Genomic DNA, 20,418 nt, shown 5'->3' with positions numbered 1-20,418 from the left:
GAACTCAATAAAAATATATTTAAAAAAAAAAATAGCCAACACCACAGTTTCCAGTAAAACCCACTGAATTTTAAATGTGTTGTTGGCTAATTTGGGGGGTGGGGTTATTATTGCCCAGTTGATCTGGTCATTCATTACCCACCAAACGTCACATTTACAAAACAATGGTTTTTTGGGAAAGCCTCTTAAAGCCTGGATGGTCAGTGTTTACCTTGAAAACAAACACACTCAAAAACCTGAAGCAGGAGAAAGGTTCCAGGTAAATAAAACCAAAAGCATGTGGCAGACCGTCACATTGCTCCACTGACCATTTGTTTTGAAAAATGCTCTCAGCCCCAGCCTTGACATTGGGGAAATTGGGAACCTGGTCACACACTTCCTGTCTAGCGTGGCCCTACATTTCCTGGAATTTGCCGTGAAGTGCCATTTCCCCTGTCCCTGTGCCACCAAGGAGTTAAACTGGCTGTGCTCTCCTGGTGACTAAATGGGTGCAGTGTGGCTCTGAGATCATCCAGAAAGAAAGGGACAGGTGTGAGACTTCAGTGCTCTTAAAATGCCTTTGATAGGCACGGTGAGTGATGAGCAAGCACCAGGGTTATTGCCCCTGGTTGTGTAAGTGTAGCGTGAATCCTTGTTTCTTCCTTTGAATTTCGCATGATTTTAAAGGGTTTCTAACTCCTTTGGGAGCTTGATGTTACTGTGGTGTGTCAGTGATTCCATGGAGAATACTTTAGACAGCAAATTCCACCCTTTGAAAAACAAGCCATTAAGATGGAAAACAAAGCAGAATCAATTGACCTGACCAAAGCACACTTGATGTGTGTTCGGGAGACCTCATCTTCCCACTCTGGCTGCTTCCTTCCTTATGAAAGAGCCCAATTAGCATACCACTCCTGCCTTCTCTCCTCCCCCTCGTTCTTCTCTGGGAGGAAGTGGTTTAATGTGACTGATGAGTTTGGAAGGAGAAACTGTGCCTCCCACCATCTTCTCTTTCTTCTTGGGAGTCAACGCTGCTGCCTCGGGGTGAGAAGGGGAGGCCCACTCTGGCCAAGTCCGTCTAATTCTGAGGCTGGGTACTGAGACGCTCATTAGCTTGATACTATAAGCCACGTCCTCTCATCTCAGCTTTATTAGTCATAAAGGTTATTTTTATAAGTAATAAAAGCTTTATTAGTAATAAAGGATCTTTTTGCTCCTCATCTAGCTTACTGCTATCTTACTTCTAATTCAGTTCAAGATTCGCAGGAAAGTGGGGGGAGCTGCTACTTTGGGGCCTTCTCAGAGGCGCCACCTATTTTGAGGGAGACTTCCTGGTGGTTAGCAGAAGCCTTGAGTTGGGGTGAGATCCTGGCCTTAGAGCCACATCACTTCCCTGTAGAACACCAGGCTCCTTGCAGTCGCGTTGGTAAAGGGGATTTATAGAACGTGCGCCTTCCGGGTGATGTGTATCACTCAACACTCATTTATTGTGTGCCTACTAATGTGCCAGGGGGTGGGTGCAGTAGTGATCAAGATAGACACAGTATCTCCTGTCACATAGTTTATAATCTAAGGTGTACCAACTAGAAAGTTTAATGTTCCAAATGAAATAAAAAAACAACTGCAAACTAGCTTAAGCAATAAAGAGAATGTATTGGCTCATGAGGGATCAGGCACCATGTGATCCAGGACTCAAACTACAGGTTTCCAGGTCTCGGCTCTGCTTCCTTGGTGGATTCATTCTTTTGTCACCACGTGATGCAACCCCTCCTCGCTCCTGGCAGCTTCCGGCTTCCCACTATGGCAGCAGCAGAACTAAGATGCACCACTGGCCAGGCTGAGAAGAGTCCGAGTCCCTACATGCCCTGCAGACTCCTGAGGTCACTCCAATTAGACCGATTTAGGTCGTGGCCATCCCTATAGCAGTCACTGGACTCAGTGGGACACACCGACGGGCTTAAACCCGGAGGTCCATGCCTGGATGGAGAAAGAACGGCCCTTTGCATATGGCTCGGAAGTGTGGGGACCTATTAGGAAGAGAGAAGGGCAGCGAGCATCGCTGTCTATGATGGAGGGAGAAGACGATAGATAAAAGGATAATTCTGCTAGAAGGCAACACTTTACCCTGCAGAAAACACGGACTCCCATTGTTGCCTGGTAAGTCAAGCCCAGACCTGGGAACCCAGAGATTGGGTTCCACGTTCCGTGCAGGGTCCTGTACACAAGAGGTTCTCAGGAAAGTTCCTGAGGGGGGTGGACTTTGCTCTCTGATTGGGCCCCTCAGGAACTGCCTTTGGGCTGGATTTTTCTGTGCTGTGAACCCTCTCTTTTGGGGAAGGAGGCGAACATGTGCCTGAGAGGACGCCAGTTACAGAAACAGAACGCCTGTCCTTAAATAGACCCGAGCCATCTATTGATGTGTGCTTGTTTATTCGTTCAGCCAGTGGTTGAGACGGTAAACATTAACCACATTGGGCCATATCGGCACCACGGGTGCTGAGCTGTGCAGATAACACAGGCCTTCGGTGTTCTAAGTTCAAAAGATCCGTGTGCAACAAGGTACAACCCCAGTGAATTGAAAATGGAAAGAAATTCAGCCCTACACAGTTTGATTCAGTGGATAGAGCATCGGCCTGCAGACTAAAGAGTCCTGGGTTCGATTCTGGTCAAGGGCACATGCCCAGGTTGCAGATTTGATCCCCAGTAGGGGGCGTGTAGGAGGCAGCTGATCAATGATTTTCTAAATATATTTTTTTTAAAAAAAAGAAAGAAATGCAGTCAAACACACAGGGTAGGGCAAGCGCTTTGGCCAAGTACCTAGGAGTCCTCGAGGGAGATGAGTGCTCGCCAAGCAACTCAAACTCCCACTGGGGCCTGAGCAATCCTGTACTTCATCCAACAAACGTGTATTGAGTCCTTCTCTATAAGAAGCAAGAGTAGGAACACATGATCAGTTCTAAGACCGCCACTTAAATCCTTTTTTAAAAAAAGAAGAGATCTTTTATAAGTAGATAAATTATTATAAGAAACTAAATGAGTATAGGCAAAGCTAAAACAAATTAAAGATCTAATGTGATACCAGAGATGGAAGGTAAAACTAATTTCATTTTGAGGTAGAAGTTGAAAAAGGAGTGGGCCATGCCTGGATCTCAGGGAATCTTGCATTAAGGCACAAACAAATATACAGGATTCAGTTGAAAGATTGCAATCAATTATGCAGTCTTTTTTTTTTTGCATGTATTTCTTCTTTTTTCCAGTTTATATTCAGTATTATTCTTTATTCATTTCAGATGTACAGCAGAGTGGCTAGACATTCATGATTAGATCACCTTACAAAGGGGTCCCCCCAATGTTTCAGGTACCCACCTGGCCCCATGCATAGTTATTACGATATTATTGACTATATTCCTTGTGCTGTTCTTTACATCCTGTGACTATCTTATACAGTTTGTACTCCTTAGTCCTTTCACCTTTTCACCCAGCCCCCAACGCCCCTCTCTGCACAGTCTTTTTTGGTGTCCCCACTAAATATGACTCAGTCCTCTGAACATCCTAAAGCAGCCGTTCAGTTGCACCTTTCTTACTGCTCTTATTCTGATTCATATCACGGTCAATTATTTATTTATTTTTATTTTTAAAATATTTTAAAAATATTTTTATTGATTTCAGACAGGAAGGGAGAGGGAGAGAGAGAAACATCAATGAGAGAGAATCATTGATCGGCTGCCTCCTGCACGCCCCCTACTAGGGGTTGAGCCTGCAACCTGGGTATGTGCCCTTGACCAGAATTGAACCCGGAACCCTTTAGTCTGCAGGCCAAAGCTCTATCCTCTGAGCCAAACCGGCTGGGGCACGGTAAATTATTCATTCATTCAATTATTTGCTCAGTCATTCATTGAACATGTATGGCAAACTGGGGATGCACCTAGCACTGGGTCAAAAGCCAAAATACAAAACAGAGTGATATGTGGTCCCTGCATTCTAGGAGCTCAATCCAGTAGGGAAGGAGGCATATGAAAAATGAGTATAGCCCAGCTGGTGTGGACCAGTGGTTGAGCATTGACCTGTGAACCAGGATGTCACAGTTAGATTCCCAGTCAGGGCACATGGCCGGGTTTCGGGCTCAATTCCCAGTGTGGGATGTGCAGGAGGCAGCCAATCAATGATTCTCTCTCATCATTGATGTTTCTATCTCTCTCTCCCTCTCCTTTCCTCTCTGAAATAAATAAAAAATATATTTAAAAAAATAAGTATCGTGTGAGAGGTGCTATAATAGAAGTATGTATGGAGTGCCCAGAGGTAATGGCTTCACAAAAGAGGTGGCATTTCAGTGCAGCTTGGGGACAAACAGGACTTTTCTAGGCTGAAATTTCCAGTGTCTGGAAGGTCCCTGACGAAAGAGCCAGCATGGTGTGCTGAGGGAATGGTAGAGTTAAGGTCTGTAGGGAGAATGTCACAGAGGAGGTTGAAAAGATAAGGGAGGTAAAAGGTAAGTCACCCTGAGCTTTGTAGACCTTGCTATGGTCTTTGGACTTTATGATAGAAGGGATTTGTTGAAGGGCTTTCAGTAAAGGAGGAACAATATTAGGTTTTGGCTTTAGAAAGATATTCTGGCAGCAGTCTGAGAGCAGAGTTATCCTGAGGAGGGACGGGAGGCAAAGAAATCACAGGAAGGTCATTTCAGTAATCTAGGGGAGAAGTGGTAAGGTCTTGATCGTTGAAAAGGGGAACAGCACCCCATCCCACACCCTGGGCATGGGAGCTTCGCAAGTGGGTGGCCAGGAGCAGGACTTGGTGCTGGGTGAGAACCACTGGTCTGAGCCTGGTGGAGATGACTGAAGGTTGAAGAAGAAGAAGAAAAAAAGCACAAATCTAGTGAAATGCAAGTAACAGAAAACAGTTAATGCTGCTGCTACTGATGACAGTGATGGATTAATTCAACAAAGAAAGAGCAAACAAACCAATAACCAGCAATTCCCTATTATGGAGAACGAAGATTCTGATAGGTCTGCAAAGGAAATATCTAATGAAGAGAACAAGGTCTATACCTGGGAGTGGAATTGCTGGGCCACGTTGATAATAACTCTATAATTAAGCTTTTGAGAAACTGCCAGACTGTTTTCCAAAGCAGCTGCAACAAACAGTGCAGGTTTAAAGAATAGAAATAAGTCAACTAAAAGGAAGTGAGTATGTGCAACACCCGAGAATAGCTTTATCCTGGGTTAGCTGGAGGGCACGAGAGAATGGTTAGATTTTAAAGAGTTGAGCTGAGACCCAATTATTCCAGGACACCTTTAGATAATCCTGTTTTCAAATCAAGGGTCCTTTTGAAAATTGCCAGGTGACAGCTTTTGTTTCATCTGAAAAGCGATGAGATTGATAAACTGTCACTGTTAGTCCTGAAGCCACAAGGCTTTCACGTGATACCTGGTCAGCTAAAGCTGTCATTTTGTTCATCATTTCTACCCTTTTCTTTTTTTTTTTTTTAATATATTTTATTGAGTTTTTACAGAAAGGAAGGGAGAGATATAGAGAGTTAGAAACATCAATGATGAGAGAGAAACATCAATCAGCTGCCTCCTGCACACCCCCCACTGGGGATGTGCCCCCAAACAAGGTACATGCCCTTGACTGGAAATGAACCTGGAACCCTTCAGTCCGAAGGCCGACACTCTATCCACTGAGCCAAACCAGTCAGGGCTCTGCCCTTTTCTTCTGATATTTAGAAACCTTCCCCATCCCAAGGTTATACAAATATCCATGTTTTCTTCTTTCATTTCTAGGCTTTCATTTTTAAAATGTAAATCTTTAAGCCACATGGAATTCATTTTGGAATAAACATTTTGGGATTTATTGAAAAAAAGAAATGAAAAGAAAAAGGAGACCAGAATGAGTTGAAGGAAGAATTGAGAGATTGGGTCAACAAGACTTCATCATTGATTGATGGGAGATGATGGGAGAAAGGAAGAAGCTAAGAATGACTTAGAAATCATTGCCCTGCACAAGCTGAGGAAATGAGGGTTCCATTAACCACAGTAGGTAACGGGTTTGGGAGGACGGGTGATGTCCTGGGTTTCAGATGCCCACATGCCATTCAGGTGGGCAAGCCCCACTGGGTGTTAGAAATATGTGTCTCGAGTTGATGAGACAGATAGAAGCTAGAGATTGACAGGGAATTAGGTTAAGTGCTGAAGCCATGGAATTAGGTGCACAGACCAGACAACTAAAGGGCAAAGCTTTTGACAGTAGGAGTTTGGTAACCCATAGGCCCTGGAACAGTACTTTGCATAAAGCAGGCAGTATCTATGTAAGAATTTACAGATACACATATGGATATACCAATTTGGAGGTTGTTAGTAATATCTAGATGTTCCAAGACCTCAAATGTGGAACCATTGCAATTTAAAAGACTTATTTTGGGTCAAATTGTCCAATAAGAAGAGTACAATTAGCATCCTAATATTCAAAGAGATTCTAGCCTTCTGCTAACTTTTATTTAAAACCTACTCTTATCACTTTGTAGTTTTTTGTTTTGTTTTGTTTGCATTTGGTTTTCCAGAGAAGATGCTATAAAATGAGGAAGCTGGGGAAATACAGTTTATCAGAATTAGGGGAGTTCAGTCCCAGTTGCTGGAACTCAGAAATTGGTGTCAATATGTTTGACCTTTAGAAGAGTCATTCTGAGGGCAACTTCATGGTGTTTCAGGAACTAAGCAATGTCTCCTTCAAATGTCAAACACGTACAGTTTGCCTTTGCTCATTGTTTCAACAAACATTGTTCAAGCACTTCATATGTTGTTGTTTTTTTTAATTAAATCTTTATTGTTCATATTATTACAGTTGTTCTTTTTTCCCCCATAGCTCCCCTCCACCCGGTTCCCACCCCAACCTCTGCCCTTCCTCCCTTCCCCCACTGTCCTCATCCATAGGTGTACGATTTTTGTCCAGTCTCTTCCTGCACCCCCCACACCCCTTTCCCCCAAGAATTGTCAGTCCACTCCCTTTCTACGCCCCCGATTCTATTATATTCACCAGTTTATTCTGTTCATCAGATTTTTTATTCACTTGATATTTTTAGATTCACTTGTTGATAGATATGTACTTGTTGTTCATAATTTGTATCTTTACCTTTTTCTTCTTTTTCCTCTTCTTAAAGAATACCTTTCAGTATTTCATATAATACTGGTTTGGTGGTGATGAACTCCTTTAGCTTTTCCTTATCTGTGAAGCTCTTTATCTGACCTTCAATTCTGAATGATAGCTTTGCTGGATAAAGTAATCTTGGTTGTAGGTTCTTGCTATACATCATTTTGAATATTTCTTGCCACTCCCTTCTGGCCTGCATAGTTTCTGTTGAGAAATCAGCTGACAATCTTCTGCGTACTCCCTTGTAAGTAACTGTTTTTCTCTTGCTGCTTTTAGGATTCTCTTTGTCTTTTGCTCTTGGCATTTTAATTATGATGTGTCTTGGTGTGGTCCTCTTTGGATTCCTTTTGTTTGGGGTTCTCTGCGCTTCCTGGACTTGTAAGTCTATTTCTTTCACCAGGTAGGGGAAGTTTTCTGTCATTATTTCTTCAAATAGGTTTTCAATATCTTGCTCTCTCTTCTTCTGGCACCCCCATAATTTGGATGTTGGTTCGCTTGAAGTTGTCCCAGAGGCTCCTTACACTATCTTCATATTTTTGGATTCTTTTTTCTTTTTGGGTTGGGTGTTTTTTTACTTCTTCGTATTTCAAATCTTTGACTTGATTCTTGCGATCCTCTAGTCTGCTGTTTTATCTCTGTATAATATTCTTTATTTCAGTCAGTGTATGCTTAATTTCTGTTTGGTCCTTTTTCATATCCTCGAGGGTCTCACTAGATTTATTGAAGGTCTCACTAAATTTATCAGCAGTTCCTAAAAAATTCTTGAAAAACTTTATAACCGTGGCTTTGAACTCTATATCCAGTAGTTTGCTTTCCTCCATTTCTGTCATTTGTGACCTGTTTTTTTGTCTCCGCATTGGCTGCTTCCCTGTGTTGATAGAGTGGCTTTCTGTACTAGGTGTCCTCTAGGGCCCAGTGGTTCAGCCTCCCCAATTACCTGAGGTGGACACTCTTGGTGCACCCTTTTGTGGGCTGTGTGCACAGTCATGATGTAGTTAAACCTTGATTGTAGTTGGTATCACTAGGAGGAATTGACCTCCAGGCCAATTGGCTGTGAGAATCAGCTGTGTCTATGGTGGGAGAACTTCTGTGCTGGAGACACCCTTCTGGGGCAAGACTTGCTTCAGTGGGGCTTTGGTGCTCACTGAGTCTTCCCCCTGAGTGTGTCCCTTATGGATCTGACGAGTTGTAATCTGGATGGTCCCACTCTGACCACTGGGTACACTGGCACTTGGATCTCTAAGGAGGTGCTAATTTAACTTCTGCCTGAGGCTACCCAGCAGGAGCTACAGAGAGATCTGCAGATTCCTCTTCTTTGTTTAGGGTTTGGAGGTGCCCAGATGAGGCCCAGCTGTGAAGCAATGCAAGCTGTTGTGGGGCCTTGGGCTTTCTTTTGGAAGTTCTGGTTCTCTCTGACCCAGCTGCAGTTTGTTAGGTAATTTTAGATTGCAAAGGGCCAGGTCATTCATATGCAAAAGCCTCTGTGCACAGCTTGGGTGGGCGGGGTCTCAGGGAATCAACAGGGCAGAGCAAACAGCTATGGCTGATCCTCAGTCCTGACCTAAGAGGCCCCAGGTCTCTGTGTCCCGCGGTAATCACTGCAAGCACCTCTGAGAGAAAGCCGCCCTCGAGTTCCGCCCATTGCCAGACAGTCCAGTTTCTCCCCGTATGAGTCTGGGTCCCCAGAGACTCGCCCGGAACTGGAGTTCAGAGCGGGAGCGTGTGTCCCTCTCCCAGTTGAAAAAGACAACCGCCTCCTCAGTTGCCAGCCCCTTCCGCACGCCTCTGTACCTCTGCATTTCACTTCCGCACCTCCTCTGAGTCTCTGTGTGCTTTTCTCTTTCCTTCTAGTTGTGGAATTTCCACTCAGTCAGCCTTCCTCTGGTTCTGGATGATGTCCGTTTTGTCTTTTAGTTGTATTTTTGAAGTGGTTGTGCAAGGCAGCAATTTCAGGTGTTTACCTATGCCGCCATCTTGGTGTCTCCACTTCATATGTTCTTGCCATTGTGGTGACAAAAGACAATGTCCCATCCCTCAAAGAGCTCATAGCCCAGCAGGGAACGTAGACAAGGGAATAAAATTAAAATATAACTGTGAGTGCTCTGCTTGAGGTGAGCACTGTGTGCAACTGAAGGCAGAGAAGGACACCCCAACAGAGGGAGAAGATGAGGGCGGCAACATGGTTAACGTCTTTCCAGAGGAGACAATGCCTGAGACAGTGATACAGGAGGGGACGAGGTTCCAGGTCAAGGAGAGCAACTTCAAAGGCAAGGAAGAACAGGATTCATTATGGCTGAATATGGAGGGGAATGGCAAGAGGTGGGCAGGGACCTCATCCTATAAGCCTTTCTATGGAGTCTGAACTTTTAGCCTGAAAGCAATGGAAGGCCACACAGGATTCTTATAGAAGACTTAAAAGAAAGCCTTTTGTCTTTGGCCTCTCTCTCTCTCTCTCTCTCTCTCTCTCAATGGTCTTCCACACACCCACTTCCCTCCTTTCTTGCTTCTTGAAAGCATGATTTTGGAAAATACGTATTTTATCTGACCTGCACCTAATGGGCAAGGGATTTATTTATGGTTTGTCCATGCTTGGGCTGGAGGAAAAAAGGAGTTGTAGATCCCATGAGACCTGACTTTTGATGGCAGTAAGGATCAAAGTGAGAGGATTCCAGAGTAACTCCTATCACCCAGAGACTCTCCCTCCACTGAAACCTGGACGTGCCTGTGTTCAGTGTTAATGAGGGCGCCATTACTTACAAGACGTGGACAAGAATCCTGACTGGAGAGGTCTACACTCTTGGTACTAAAATGGGGTCCCTGGACCTGGAGAATCAGCAATGTCTGGGAGCTGTTTAGCGAAGCAGAATCTCAAGCTCCACCCAAAACCTACTGAACCAGAGTCTGTGTTTTAACCAGATGCCTGGGTGATTCCCAGGCACATTCAGGTTTGAAAGGCCCTGATTCACAAGATAGGAAAACTGCTTAGCTGGCAAACGGTGTGTCACCGTGTTGCAATCATAGCTGATATGTGATCAGTGTGTCAACCTCTGTGATTACAAATTTATGTCCCAAAGTAAACTCAGGGGTTAAACCTTTTGTCCCTTACTGAATATTTCCATGCGTCTCCTTGGAACCAATGATGTTAAGATCTCTTTAAATGAAGGGTTTCATCTCTGGCTGATGGATGAACGATTCTTTTTTTGCCCCTGTTGTATCAAAACATACATAACATAAACTTATCATTGAACCATTTTTAAGTGCAGTTCAGTAGCAATAGGTACGTTCACATAGTTGTGCAACCATCGCCACCATCCATCTCCAGAACTTTTTCACCTTCTCAAGCGGAAACTCTGTCCCCATTAAACAACAACTCCCATTGTCCCCTCCCCGCAGCCCTGATAACCACCATTCTGCCTTCTGTCTCTATGAGCTTAACTACTTTAGGGACTTCAGATAAGTGGGAACATGCAGTACCTTCCCTCTTGTGCCTGGCTTATTTCACTTAGCATGATGTCTTCGAGTTTCATCCATGTTGTAGCATGCGTCAGAATTTCCTTCCTTTTTAAGGCCGAATAACATTCCGTTGTACATATCACACTTTGTCTACCATTCATTTGTCAGCGGACACTTGGGTTGCTTCTGTGCTGTAGCTACTGTGAGTGATGCTGCTGCGGACATGGGTGTAGAAAGACTTGTTCTTAGAACCAGCCTTCACGCCAGGCATGCAGCTCCCCTCTCCCAGCTTCTCCGCATCCTTTCCCAGGGGCGTGCCACAATAAACATCGTCCCATTCCCAGCTCATGGATGTTCTCGATGAATTTTCTTTAACGTATCGAGTCTCTAGTTGACTCCTCATTAAGAAAAGGGAATGTGCTGTTGTTGGGAGCGAAATGTCTGTTCCATTTAGTGTCTCTGTCTGGGAGCCACGGCCTCCCGAACATAAACCCAGAGCCAGAGCCAGGACATTAATTTGTGCAGCTCAAGTATTGATTTGGTGCCACCATTGCCTCCCCGCGATGCTATCCCTATCAACCCAAATTACCTCTGCGAATACAGAAACCGTCTCCTCCGGGGGCGCTGGGCAGCGGGTGACTAGCTGTTTGCTGATCAGCTCTGACAGGAGCGGTAATCTCAGCTCTGGGCAACGGAGGCCCTCCCACCAGTGTTGCTGGGCAAAGAAATGTGCAGCTCTGAAGCCAAGGGCAGATGCCCACGGGGACAGACTCAGGGCTCCGTTCTGATTTCAGCGACCCGCCACGGGGCTCAGAAGGGGAAGAGTCCCTGAGCGCATGGTGGAATTATTCTGAAGAATCATGTATGCTCTCTCCTCAAAATGATCCAGTTTCTCTTCTAAAGCTTCCAATGTACTGGGTACTGCTTTCGGGAAGCTGTGGGGGCAGGCTCTTCTCATGTGCTTTCCCTCCAGCGTCCAGCGCAGGCGCTCTCACACTCTCCACTTCGCACCCATTATTTCATGCCTATCCATGGTCAGCAAACTGCGGCTCCTTGGCCCCTTGAGTGTGGCTCTTCCTAAGCCTTAGGAGTACCCTAATTAAGTTAATAACAATGTACCTACCTATATAGTTTAAGTTTAAAAAATTTGGCTCTCAAAAGAAATTTCAGTCGTTGTACTGTTGATATTTGGCTCTGTTGACTAATGAGTTTTGCCAACCACTGGCATCAGCTCTGTGTGTGAGGAGAGGGTTACAATCACACCAACTCATTGCGGAAATCAACACTGAAACCCTGGGTTTCATCTGTGCAGTCACTTTTGTTTTGTAAACTAAATCTAGACATTACGAGAGGGGAACCAGCAAGTTCCCCATTTTCATCTTGATTGCTGGCCCTCAAGGGTGATTAACTTTATCTAGAAACTGAAAATGCATTGGGCTGGTCGTGTATGAGAGCTGATTAAGAGCTTTCCAGAGAAGATCTGCCCTGCACTGGAAAGGCTCTAGCCACTTAGGAGAGTCCACAGGTCAGGCATTTCCTTTTACCTGATTATAAAAGAAGAGCTAGAAATCACAGCCAATTGCACAAGAAAGGGCAGGGCGACCTGCCTGTTTCAATCCAAAGAAGAAAGTTTGCATGTTAAGTGAACCCATTTGAGGAATTCCCAGGAGAACCACTGACTAAACCAAGATAATGCAAAATGTGATGAGGTTATATAAATGTAAAGCCACAATAACATCGTGCTGGAAAGATCCAACGAAAATCTGGGGTCATGCATAAGACAATGAAATATCTGTAAGCCACCGCCTAGACTGTCTGATTTGCCTGATCTGTCCACTCGAAATGCCCTTCCCTGTCCTTTTCCTCTCCATTTACATACGAGCTTATCAGAACCTCCCCCCCTGTGGGAACACTGCCCAGACTGACCCCTCTTGACTGGAATCATGCTTTTGCACCCTCTCAAAATACGTGTTCTGTTTGTTCTGGGCCAGCCCACGTGGCATTAATGACACAGTTCTTTGTGGCCATTTTTATGACATTTTTCACAAATTCTCTTCTGGAGCCTCCTAAGCCAGTCTATAAACTCTTTGAGGTAGAGGCTGTTTGGGGAGAGGCAGCGGGGTGTTGTTTATCTTTTGCTGGTTTGGGTCTTTACTCTAGAGCAGCAGTTCTCAACCTGTGGGTCGAGACCCCTTTGGGGGTCAAACGACCCTTTCACAGGGGTCGCCTAAGACCATCGGAAAACACATCTATAATTACATATTGTTTTTGTGATTAATCACTATGCTTTAATTATGTTCAATTTGTAACAATGAAAATACATCCTGCATATCAGATATTTATATTATGAGTCATAACAGTAGCAAAATTACAGTTATGAAGTAGCAACGAAAATAATTTTATGGTTGGGGGTCACCACCAACATGAGGAACTGTATTAAAGGGTTGTGGCATTAGGAAGGTTGAGAACCACTGCCCTAGAGTGTCCTAAAGCAGTGCTTCTCAAACTGTAAGGTGCCGAGGGATCAACAGGGGATCTTGCTAAAATGAAGATGCTGATTCAGTAGGAATAGATTGGGCCGAGAGTCTGCTTTTCTTTTTAGCAAGATAAAATAACCACATGTAATACATACATACGTATGGGAACCCTGCATACCTGAGAGAGTCAGAGACCCCATGTGCGTGAGAGGCTCAGAGGCAGAAAGGGAACATGGGGATACAGGACATGCTGAGCTAGGGATGCGGTGAGGTGCCTGCAGGCTTCAAAGGGTCATAGCAGAATAAGAAGGGCAAGATTTTGCATCTCTAACCAGCGGCTGCTTGGAGGAGGCCAATTTGAGCCTCTAACGCCCAGCATGGAGCTTTAACATAAACAACTAAGACTTTATCATGATTGTAGTTCCCAGGAAAGTTTCTCTTCTGAGGCCTGACCCCTTGAAGCAAATGCTACCTCACAAGAAGGCCTTTCCCTTTTGATCACTAGACTATCCTCTCAACTAATTGGAGCTCGAGGACGTATTTTTTTTTTTTATAATGCAGTCGTTTGAATCAGTGTTTAAGTTCTAGCGTTGTGAGTGGTTTTACTAATGTAATTTGAGAGGATTGCGAGTTATTTAGGTGTGCACGGCCCGCCCTGTCATGCTAGGCCAGTCTTGCTTGATAAGAGCCACAGTGATACTAGCTGCTCTCATTCATGGGAGCTCACGCCGCACGGAGTGCTGAGAGCCATAACCCCCTTCCGGACCAGGGCCCTCACTTTTCTCCAGGTGGGTTAGGGAAGTGGAGGCAGAAACTTTTGTTTACCTCTGGCCAGTAAGTCTCTGTTTCCTGTGTGAGGTCCTGCTCTGTTAGCTTCACTTTCGAACATAGGAAAGTCAGTCTTTATAATAAGCAGACTTCAATACATTTTTTAAAAATATGTTTTTATTGATTTTGGAGAGAGAGGGAGAGATAGAAACATCAACGATGAGAGAGAATCATTGATCAATCTACTGCCTTCTGCATGCCCCCTACTGGGGATCGAGCTCGAAATCCGGGCAAGTCCCCTGACCGGGAATCGACCTGTGACCTCCTTGTTCATGAGTCAATGCTCAACCACTGAGCCACACTGGCCGAGCTCAATAAATGCCTTTTAACCAGGAGGGTAGACCAGAAGGATAAGCGGGCACTAGTGAAGCTACAAAGGCATCCGACTGGACCCATGGCATGGGGGCAACAGGGTCAGTCACGTCTCTCAGGCCCTTGGTTTACCTGCCTGTGAAATCAAGGTGTTAGATGGGAAGATTCGTATCAGCCCTAAGAGTGTGCGATTCTAGTCGACAGGTCAGGGAAAGGCTCTGGAGACCATTCCACACCTGGCTCTGTGACAACAGTGTGACCGGGAGCCTCTGGGCTGACTCGTATCCTCCCGCTGGTCTCAGCCCGAATGCTTGCCCTGGGAACGGTACTAAGTTATCCCTTCTAGACGGTTTGGTGCCTCACATCCGCCAGCCCATTGTAGCAAGACTTGAAAAGATATGCCCTGTGCTGCCACCTAATGTTAATGTTCTACCAAGGCGATTCTTCTTTGTTTAGTGTAGAATCTCTAGGCCCTTTTATACAGAACCTGCCAGCGATCAGGATCTAGCCGGAGAGGGCAAACAGGGGACTTCCAGGTGCCACTTCGTTAGGGGAATCGGGGACTATGACTGTAAGAGCTATAAGGTTTTTGTAAACTTTGTAATTTCCTCCTTACTGTTATTTCCTGCCTGGTTCCCTGTAGTGATTAGCAGTAAGACTCTAAAAACAAAAAGGGCCAAGGTGTTTGTTTTCAAGGGCAGCAAGGAAACAGGGAACTGGGAGACAGTACTCCAGAGTGTGAGGTAAACAAGTCCAGGAGATGCAGTGGGTGGAGGGGGCCGGGAATAGGGGCAAGGAAAGCAGGCTGTGTTCGGGCTTGTTTGAAAAAGGAAAGAGGGGGTGGGAGGACGAGGTTGCATTCTAGTTGAAGTGAAGGTAGCAGTTGGAATAGCATTGTCATTCTTTCCTGTTTTGTCTTCACTTGTACCGGTCTGTTTTCCAGCCAGGAAAATGAAGTGAATGTATAGCTATCAAACTACTGTGTAGCAAATGATACTCTCTAGAGCTGTGGTCGGCAAACTGCGGCTCGAGAGCCACATGCGGCTCTTTGGCCCCTTGAGTGTGGCTCTTCCACAAAATACTACGCGCGGGCACGCACGTACAGTGCGATTGAAACTTCATGGCCCATGCGCAGAAGTCGGTATTTTGTGGAAGAGCTGGTATTTTGTGGAAGAGCCACACTCAAGGGGCCAAAGAGCCGCATGTGGCTCGCGAGCCGCAGTTTGCCGATCACTGCTCTAGTGTAAGGATCTTAAATACAAAGGTCTACAGAAGGGCCAGGCAGATAAGGTACCTGGACGGGGCGGCAAGGGGTAAGACTGTAGGGAGTGGTGGGGACTGTGGTAAACTGGAGAGCTTGCCCCTCCTAAGGAGGCAACAGCTACTCAGCCCCAGGTGGTTATACCCTCACCAAGTTGTGTTCTCACGTTGCCTGATCTTTCAAGTTTTCAAGAGAAGCTGGAAATTTAGTTTATTATGGGAAGTCTCCTTATTTTTATTTTTAGAATGCAAAGCATTTTATTTTTAAACTTCTAAGTTTGAAAACAAGACAGCCTAGGTTAAATAAATAATATAGTTTTCCAAAGCTGAGGGTGCTCATTGGAGCTCAGTTTTTTGTGCTTGAAGTACAAAACAGCTTTCTAAAACTCCTAGGCAGGAACACTACTGTTTCGATGATCTGTGATTAGATAAACTGATCCATCTCAGTTGGTAACATTCCTTTTTCTCCCTTTGGTAAGAGTTTAAAAAATTCTAGAGCAGATGCACTTTTCTTGTCCTATACGGACAATTTCATTCCAGATGTCCCCCGAGAGACATATACCACATACAGGAATCCATCTTCGTCCTTCTCACTTGCATGTGCTTCTGAAATCGGTGTGCACACGCTCGCCGTGCAGTGCCCATTCACTAACAGGAAGAAGGCCTCGTCAGTGTTGAGCTGCAAGCACCTTGTCATTATCTCGATGACTTCACTCATGCTGACATGACCAGGCACAAGGAACTTGGTTTTTTCCAGGGCAGGAAGCTACTTCTCACCCTTGTATCGCTGTATTACCACTGGGATTTCGATCGGATGCTGCTCTCAGATGAGTTGGGCATCGTCTACTCTTTGTTCCAAGGTGCAGCGCTGTGTGAAGGTCTTCCCTGAGGCCAGGGCGCAGGAGGCCGGACGGGGCATCAAGGCAGGGGGTGCCGGCAGCTTTGGGTGGCGGCGGGTCCAAGTCAAGTCTCCTTATTTTTATTTGTTGGCAGCTAATGCTGCTTTAAAAATAAACAACAGCAGCATTGCGTGAGTCAAATAAAACATGTGTGAAGATGTATAAACAGAATCCTCATGTGCTTTGGAGTTGGGAGGTCCTGTAGGGAGAGCTGTCACGCCCCACCACTCATCATCAATTACCCCAAATAGGAAGAGAAGTATTTTCTGCCTCAAACAGAAAGATGTTTTTCTATTCCACGACCCCAGCAGGAAGAGGGAGGATCTTCTCCTCAACCAGCAACCACTCAGCTAATGAAAGACTGTTATCAGCAGCCAATGAAAGGCCATTACAACTCAGCCAATGAAAGGCCATTACATTTTGAATCCCTAGTTTCCTCCAATGGACTTTGTTTACATTAGCCCCTCTGAACCCCCCTTTCTTCTATAAAAGAACTTTCTCCTTTGTTCTCTGGACTTGCCTGTGGTTTGCTATTCCATTGGATGTTCTAAATTGCAGTTTCTAGAATCTCAAACTTCTAACATGATAATTGCCAGGTGTGTGTGGACAATAGCAAACTATAATCAAACAAGCAAATACCAGAGAAATGGTGGAAGTAAAATGCGTTGTGTTTAGGTTTGTTGATTTGTTCATTGTTCCTCTCTAGCTGGAAAGCCTTGAATGCATTCATTCCATAAATCAAGAAGCATTTATTGGATACCTAGTATGTGCTAAGTAATGAGAAATTTAAAAATTTTCCTGTAAAGGGCCACATAGTAAATATAGACATTGAAAGCCATACAGTCTCCATCACAACTACTCTGTTCTGCCAATTGTAGTTTCAAAACAGCTTTAGATTCTGCGTTAACGAGTATGGCTGTGGTCCAATAAAAATTTATTTACAATGGGCAGCAGTCCATGGGCCACAGTTTGCCAATCCCTGATCTAGAAGATGTAAGAGAGTTTGCAGCCTAATGCAATAGTTTTCTTTAAGGAAAACTACATGTTTATGCTTTGCTTATAAAGGCAAAGAATTAGGTGCTTTCTCTATCATTTTAAAGTTATATTTGTCAGTAGGGTATCCAAAGTAGCTCTCTCTAATTATTTAGTATAATACATCCTGTAAACATAAACAGGTCACTACAAACATTGGAAATGGTGCCCGTGCTACCTAGCTACTGAAGTTAGCTTGGCAGGGCTGTCTGAATATGAATTTAATTTACAATAATTTTTCACAAAGGAAACTATTACACAGGAGAACATTGAGTATTTGACTGAGCTAGTTATCTCAGTGGGGTGATTCAGTTCCTGTTTTGATTGGATTTGAAACTGTTGTGAAGAGGCAACATAAAATTGAATACAACTGTTTGTTTCCTGAGACTTACTACTTGGAACTTTCAAAAATATATGTCTTAAAGAGAACAAACAAAGCAGCATATCACTTTCATCTTTTATATTCTCAATGAAGTAACAGTACAGAGAAGATGCTAAAAAAATATTTTCGCTTTATGGGTGGAAGGCGGACAGACTAAAACCATGTTAACTTCTTTAGATGTAACTTTTATGAAATATCAACTAAAGAAGCCCAGCTACTTACATGGCTGTGGATACTGTTGATTGGGTACCAACAGCGATTCGTAGCCCCTTTCTCCTTTGCTTTCTTCTAACATAGACGCCCTTGCAGGTGAGAGGTCCACGTGTTCCAATCTGGCCAACAGACATAAACACTTGTTTCTATCTTGGGGATTGTTAGAACATTTCCTAATAGGCACTGATTCGGTTTGGTCTCTATTCCTCCTCTCTTCTGCCTGGCCTAGAACACAGGTGCAATGCCTTGCAGTGGTTCTCAACCTCCCTAATGCCGTGACCCTTTAATACAGTTCCTCATGTTGTGGTGACCCCCAACCATAAAATTATTTTCGTTGCTACTTCATAACTGTAATTTTGCTACCGTTATGAATCGTAATGTAAATATCTGATATGTAGGATGTATTTTCAGGGTCGCGACCCACAGGTTGAGAACCGCTGCTTAGAGGTTCAGTAGCATTGCGTAATCATGAGGACAAAGGAGACAGACTGCGGATGGTGGTGTGCAAAGAAAGAGGAAGGCCTGGTGAGGTCACCGAACTAACCACCTTTGGGTTTCTCATTGCAAGAGACAAAATTTAGTCTCTGCGGAGGGAAGCCATTACTATCTGGTTTTCTATGACTTGCAACCCAACCCAATCCTATCCATTTGGGGCTATTTCAAGTTTTCTGTTATTCTCACAGTCCTCAGCACTGCTCAGGAAATGAAATTTCTGGCATCCAATGCAGTTGTATTAATTCTCCAACTCTTCAAATTGTGCCACTTTAAAAAGTTGGGTTAAAGACACTTAAAATCTTGTTTCAGACTCAAATCATATCTAAAGATAAAAATTCACTGGTTTTCTTTGGAAGAAGTCCTATTACAATACATCAACATCAAGTTTGAAAAAAATGTTCTACCATATAAGTTCTAAGGCAGTGGTCCTCAACCTTCTGGCCCTTTAAATACAGTTCCTCATGTTGTGACCCAACCATAAAATTATTTTCGTTGCTACTTCATAACTGTAATGTTGCTACTGTTATGAATCATAATGTAAATATCTGATATGCAGGATGGTCTTAGGCGACCCCTGTGAAAAGGTCGTTCGACCGCCAAAGGGGTCGCGACCCACAGGTTGAGGACCGCTGTTCTAAGGAAATCAAAGGTATTGTCAACAGATTCTGAACTTGTTTCAGGTAGCAAACATTTTATGCCAACAAACTGTCCAAAAAGTATGTGAATATAGTCTACATTTTATTTTTTAAAATATTTTATTGATTTTTTTACAGAGAGAAAGGGAGAGGGATAGAGAGTTAGAAACATCGATGAGAGAAACACCAACCAGCTGCCTCCTTCACACCCCCTACTGGGGATGTGCCTGCAACCAAGGTACATGCCCTTGACTGGAATCGAACCTGGGACCCTTCAGTCCAAAGGCCTAAGTTCTATCCACTGAGCCAAACCGGTTAGGGATACATTTTAGAGTTTCATAGGCCTCCAACCTATCATATTTTGTGACATATAGATTATTATAAAGACCTTTCAAATTATTTTAAGAGCTCCCAGTTGCCAAATTTTGGACAATTTGGGCATCAAAAAGTTAATGATGGTAATGGATTATAGCACATTAAGTAAAATGTAAAAAAAATTTATAAGTTTACAGTGATTCACAAGCATGCCAGCTAATACATGTAGGCAAGTGACAGAATTAGACTTTGCAACTGCCAATACAATGATTGATTGAGGGTAGCCTCATTCATGGGCGCTAAAGCCATTGAGGGAAAGGATGTTGGGAAACAAGACAACCATGTGGTTTCAGAGTAGCATCCCACAGATCAATTAATAATTCCGAAGGGAAATGGATTTTTACCATTGAGAGATCTGTTAGACACTGTCTTAAAACCAAGCAATCAAACTTGGTACCGCCAATGATAAGATGGCTTAGTGCCGTGGTCGGCAAACTGTGACTCACTCGAGCCACATGCGGCTCTTAGGCCACTTGAGTGTGGCTCTTCCTAAGCCTTAGGAGTACCCTAATTAAGTTAATAACAATGTACCTACCTCTATAGTTTAAGTTTAAAAAATTTGGCTCTCAAAAGAAATTTCAATTGTCGTACTGTTGATATTTGGCTCTGTTGACTAATGAGTTTGCTGACCACTGGCTTAGTGTGTGACTTTGTACAAATCATTTAGCTTCCCAGAGTCTTGGTTTCCTCCTCTACAAACAGAAGATCATCTATATGCCACAAAGTGGATAGGCCTGGAAAACATTATGCTAAGTGAGAGAAGCCAGACACAGAAGCCACGTACTGTATGATTCCATTTATATGAAATGTCCGACCGAATAGGCAAATCCATAGGAGGGAGGGGTCGTGGGGAAGGACTTCTAAGCGCTGTGAGATTTCTTTTAGGGGTGATGAAAATGTTCCAGAATTTAGATAATAGTAGTCACACAACT

At 44.1% G+C, this 20,418-nt stretch overlaps 1 pseudogene; it reads right to left on the bottom strand.

The window, feature by feature from the left end:
* Window positions 1-15,972: 15,972 nt before the first annotated feature.
* On the bottom strand, window positions 15,973-16,374 carry LOC138994537 (microtubule-associated proteins 1A/1B light chain 3B pseudogene; annotated as a pseudogene).
* Between the last annotated feature and the right edge of the window lie 4,044 nt (window positions 16,375-20,418).

This window comes from Myotis yumanensis, unplaced genomic scaffold (assembly GCF_028538775.1).
Source record: "Myotis yumanensis isolate MYYU_CA2020_CCGP unplaced genomic scaffold, mMyoYum1.0.hap1 SCAF_16, whole genome shotgun sequence".
NCBI classification, from domain to species: domain Eukaryota; kingdom Metazoa; phylum Chordata; class Mammalia; order Chiroptera; family Vespertilionidae; genus Myotis; species Myotis yumanensis.
Note: the sequence above shows the minus strand (reverse complement) of the source record. Positions and strands in the feature narration are given on the sequence as shown.